Here is a 6025-nt window from a genome sequence, read left to right on the forward strand (position 1 = left end):
TTGTGTTTTGTCTGCCATGTTTGTACTATGTGAGCTACCACTTTATGAGACAGGAAGATTTAGAACAAACCTGTCATCAGTAAGTACATAGAAAATGGCCAACCACCTCTTCTCACTGTATAACAGGCACCCTCAGGGGCCATAATAAACCTTTAGGCATTGCAATTAGAGAGTCATTCATTGCCAGAATTTTGAGTCCAGGAAGAGCTAGAATTGTAAGAAGTGATCGTAAAGGCTCTTTTTTTTTTTAAATGACAAACATGTTATACTTACCTCCCGTGTGCAGTGGGTTTTGCACCAGAGCAGCGTGGATTCTCCTCTTCTTGGGTGCCTCTTTGCTCCTCCTAACCCCTCCTTCCTTTGAGTGCCCCCTCAGCCAGCAGTTTGCTACAGGGGGCACCCAAGCTGAGTCAGAGCTCCATGTATCCATTCAGACACCTAACCTTGCCCAGCCCCCTCTCTGCCCTGACTGGCTGACTGACTTTGATTGACAGCCATGTGAGCCAATTGAGCCGCTGCTCTGTCTCAGCCAATCAGGAGGAGTGTACTGGATGGCTGAGGGGGGTAATGGACATCGCTGGAGAAGGAAGGGGCTCAGGTAGGTGATGGGGGGGCTGCTACACACAAAAGGTTTTTTTTTATCTTAAGAGGGTCCCCAGGTGTGAGGAAAGGTTCAAGGCAAAGCATTGAGAAGTTGTGCTACACAGCCATCCATCACAATACCTGAAAATTGAATACAAAGGATCATAATCTAAAAAAAAAAAAAAATCGCATGTGCACATTTAGATCCAAGGTTTGAGTGTATAACACCCTTTTAGTAAAAGGTAGAGTTGACCTAGTAAGCATTTTCCTTATGTCCCAGCTTCTTACCGCTCAACTTTTTACTTTTAGATATTTCCATCAAGTGTATTTAGTATTAAGGGAATATGGAAGATGAAGACTCTGGAGGCCTGGGGCACAACTACAGATCATGGGGCACCATATCATAATTTTGATGGGGCCTCCCAGAATTCCGCTCTTGCGCGCCCCCTGGGGCGCGCACTCGAGAGCATCCATGACCGCCGGCTCATCGCGGCCGTTTACCATGTGATCACTCCGTCAAATGATGGAGTGATCACTTGTAAACAAACCCTCTCTGTACCGATCAGTACAGTGGAGGGGGAAGAGATCTGTGTCAGCAGCGATGTGGGCTGCATCTGCAGTGCCCACATCGCTGCTCACCGAAATTTAACCCGTCAATTCCCTGCCAATACTCTGCAATGCCAGCTAATACTCTGCAATACCAGCTAATACTCTGCAATACCCGCCAATACTCTGCGATACCAGCTAATACTCTGCAATGCCAGCTAATACACTGCAATACCAGCCAATGCGCTGCAATGCCCGCCAATACTCTGCAGTACCCGCCAATTCTCTGCAGTACAATTCCAGCCAATAATCTGCAATACCCTGCCAATACTCTGCAATACCCTGCCAATACTCTGCAATACCCTGCCAATACTCTGCAATACCCTGCCAATACTCTGCAATACCCTTCCATAAATTGCCATACCCGGAGATACCCAGCTATACTCGGAGATACCCAGCCATACCCAGCCATACTCAGTGATACCCTGCAATACCCAGCCATAGACATCCCCCCCTCCTGCCGCCCTCCGGTGCTTCTACCGACTCGCCAATACGATCAAAGCCAGAATCTTTTTTATTTTTTATTTCAGGCTTCCCAGCTTAGAGGTGAGATGCGGGGTCTTATTGACCCCATATCTCATTGTAAAGAGGACCTGTCATGCCATATTCCTATTACAAGAGATGTTTACATTCCTTGTAATAGGAATAAAAGTGATCAAAAAAATTATTTTTGGGGAAAAAATGTCAAACTAAAATAAAGTAAAATGAGCAATAAAAAAAATAAATGTTAAAGCGCCCCTGTCCCCATGTGCTAGCATGCAGAAGCATGAAAACTGTGTTCAAACCACACATGTGAGGTATCGCTGCGAACATTAGAGCTAGAGCAATAATTCTAGCTCTAGACCTCCTCTGTAACTCAAAACATGTAACCAGTAAAAAAAATGTAAAGCGTCGCCTATGGGGATTTTTAAGTAGCGACGTTTGGCGCCATTCCACGACCGTGTGATATTTTGAAGAGTGACATGTTAGGTATCTATTTACTCGGCGTAACTTCATCTTTCACATTTTGCAAAAATTGGGCTAACTTTACTGTGTTTTTTTTTTTAAGCACAAAAAACTGTTTTTTTCCAAAAAAATAGCATTTGAAAAATTGCTGCGCAAATACCGTGCGAGATAAAAAGTTGCAACAGCCACCATTGTATTCTCCAGGGAGTTTGCTAAAAAACATATATAATGTTTTGGGGTTCTATGTAATTTTCTAGCAAATAAATGATGATTTTTACATGTAGGAGAGAAATGTCAGAATTGTCCTGGGTGCTCCAGAACGCCTGATAGCGCTCCCTGCATGTTGGGCCTCTGTATGTGGCCACACTGTGTAAAAGTCTCACACATGTGGTATCGCCGTACTCAGGAGTAATAGCAGAATGTGTTTTGGGGTGTAATTTGTGGTATGCATGTGCTGTGTGTGAGAAATAAACTGATAATATGGCAATTTTGTGGGGAAAAAAAAAGTAAAAAAAATCTTGATTTTTGCAAAGAATTGTGGGAAAAAATGACAACTTCAAAAAACTCATCATGCCTCTTAGCCCTGTACACACGGTCGGACATTCTGCCAACCAAATCCGTCGGATTTTGCCTGTCGGATCTTGTCCGAAACTGTTGCATACACACGGTCGGACTAAGTTGTTGAAAAATCCGATCATTCAGAACGTGATGATGTAATTTTGTTACAATGGGACTAGTAGCCAATAGCTTTGATGTAGGAATTTGATCTGAGCATGCGTGGCACTTGGTCCGATCAAAATTCTCTACACATGATCGGAGTATGTCCGATCGAACCAGTTGGTCGGAAAAAATATTTCCAACATGTTGGAAAATTGGGTCCGAAGGAATCAGTCCGATGCATACCACACACAGACGGATTTCCGACAACACGGTCCGATAGGACACATTCCGACGGATTCTCTGACTGTGTGTACAAGGGCTTACTGAATACCTTGGAATGTCTTCTTTCCAAAAAGGGGTCATTTGGGGGGTATTTGTACTTTTATGGCATATTAGGGTCTCAAGAATTGAAATAGGCCGTCAGTACTTCAGGTGTGATCAATTTTCAGATATTGGCACCATAGCTTGTGGACTCTATAACTTTCACAAAGACCAAATAATATCCACCAATTTGTACTTATTTTTTTACCAAAGATATGTAGTAGAATAAATTTTGGCCAAAATTTATGAAGAAAAATTACTAATCTGCTAAATTTTAAAACAGAAACAAAGAAAAATTTATTTTTTTACAGAATTTTCGGTCTTTTTTCTTTTATAGCACAAAAAATAAAAAAACGAGCAGTGATTAAATACCACCAAAAGAAAGCTCTATTTGTGTGAAAAAAAGGACAAAAATTTCATATAGGTCCAGTGTTGCATGACTGAGTAATTGTCATTCAAAATGTGAGAGCACCGAAAGCTGAAAATTGGTCTGGTTTTTAAGGGTGTTTAAGTGCCCAGTGGTCAAGTGGTTAATAAATAGATAGGTGCATAAATAGATAAATACTGAATGGTAAACTAATAGATACATATTGCTAAATTATATAAGTCAAGTTCTAGCTGCACCTTTCCTAAAACATATAATAGATAGCTGAACAGATAGCTAGCTAGATAGATAGATAGATATTGAAGAGTGTATTATACTCCCCAGTGCCCATCAGCGCAGCCTCATCAGTGCCCATTCATGCAACCTCACCAACATCAATGTAGCCTCACCAGTGTCCATCAGTGCCCATCAATGCAGCCTCACCAGTGTACATCAATGCATCACCAGTGCCCATCAATGCAGACTCACCAGTGTTCATCAGCTCAGACTCATCAGTGCCCATCAATGAAGCCTCACCAGTGCAGCCTCATCAGTGCCCATCAGCTCAGCTTCACCAATGCCCACCAATGCAGCCTCACCAGTACCCATCAGCGCAGCCTGATCAGTGCCCATTAATGCAGCTTCACCAGTGCCCATCAATGCAGCCTTACCAGTGCCCATTAATGCAGCCTGATTAGTGCCCATCAATGCATCCTCACCAGTACCCATCAATGCTACCTCACCAGTGCTCATCAGCTCAGACTCAACAGTGCCCACCAATGCAGCCTCATCAGTGCCCCTCAGGGCAGCCTCACCAGTGCCCATCAGCTCAGCTTTACCAGTGCCCATGAATGCAGCCTCACCAGTGCCCATCAGTGCAGCCTGATCAGTGCCACCCATTAATGAAGCCTCACCAGTGTCCATCAATGGAGCCTCACAAGTGTCCATCTATGAAGCCTGATCAGTGCCCATCAATGCAGCTTCACAAGTGTCCATCAATGCAATCTTTTCAGTGTCCATTAAATCAGTCTGTTCAGTGCCCATCAGGTTAGCTTGTTCAGTGCCCATCAGCACAGCCTGTTTAGTGCCCATCAATGCAGCCTGCTCAGTGCCCATCTCTGCAGCCTGTTTAGTGCCCATCAGCTCAGCCTGTTCAGTGTCTATAAATGTAGCCCGTTCAGTGTCCATAAATGCAGCCTGCTCAGTGTCCATAAATGCTGCCCGTTTAGTGCCCATAAATGCAGCCTGTTCAGTGCCCATCAATGCAGCCCGTTTAGTGCTCATCAGCTCAACCTGTTCAGTGCCCTTCAGCGCAGCCTGTTTAGTGCCCATCTATACAGCCTGATCAGGGCTTATCAGCTCAGCTTGTTCAGTGCCCATCAGCTCAACCTATTCAGTGCTCATCAGTGCAGCCTTATCTGTGGTCATCAATGCAGTTTGTCCAGCGGGACCCATGGCAGGGTTGGCCCTGGGCACACCCTCTGCCTCAGCTTGCTGTTCACCTACCCAGAATCGGCCCTGTAAAAGGGACAAAAGTGGGGACAGACTTCCTCTGGTGACAGTATCCTCAGCCCGGGAATTGTCCCCAGAAACCGGGGATGTCTGCTCACCCTACTATATAGTGGCCATGCACAGAATGATAAATTAACTAATCATAGGCCCAAGCCTGGTACACACCAATGCAGGTTGCAGTTTGCATATTCCAGGTGCAATTTGCATATTTCAATACACATTTTTGATCCATTGATCCCTTAGATCTGTCTGCCCTGATGCACCTCTGGATTGGCTGTTGAACTATTCTCCTATGGACAAAGCCCATGGACTTGTTCCCTGCCCCTGGGATTGGTATGTAGAGTCTAATTCCAGAGCTGCAGTTTATCTGTGGTCTCCAGCTGTGGGTGCTTGAACCATTCCAGCCTGCCTTTGTGCTGCAAACTTTCTTGTGGTCCCAAGCTGCAAGAATCCAGGCTGTCCTAGTCTATCAATACCTGTGCTGAAAACCTACATCCTCTGAAAGTTGTGCTTAGCATTTTGGAATATCCCACACCCCTCTATCCTCTCCTGTTACAAGTTTCTTCAGCTGTAAATTACAAAAAGTCATCCCCTAGACTGATTTCTGAGCCATAATGAATAGACCGTTGCTGTGTGCCTAGAAAGAACCTGTCTAATCTTTTGTGACCCCTTTGCAGGATCGATCCCTACATTCCATTATGATCACTTGGTGATCCTAGCTGTGACATACTTCCTGTCCTAGGGTGATAACGCTCACTCACCCTTCCATATCTATGGAGAAACACCCCAGGCTTCTCTTCTGACTTGGACTACAAACACATCTTCTTCTCTTTATCTCCATTACATAGGGGCAGGGGAATTTGTGGTTTATCAAGGAGCTTGGGAGGATGATGTAATTTTTTTATGATTTGAAATCAATTCACAGATGATGAGGACATGGTATTTCTGGAAAGATGAACATGTATTTTCTGTACTTGCTGAAAAACGAATGCGGCCATTCTATGTAGTGGTAAGGTTTTTGTTTTTGAGTTTAAA

Source organism: Lithobates pipiens, unplaced genomic scaffold (genome assembly GCF_037356315.1).
Source record: "Lithobates pipiens isolate NorthernLeopardFrog02 unplaced genomic scaffold, aLitPip1_a1.2 Scaffold_13, whole genome shotgun sequence".
NCBI lineage: Eukaryota > Metazoa > Chordata > Amphibia > Anura > Ranidae > Lithobates > Lithobates pipiens.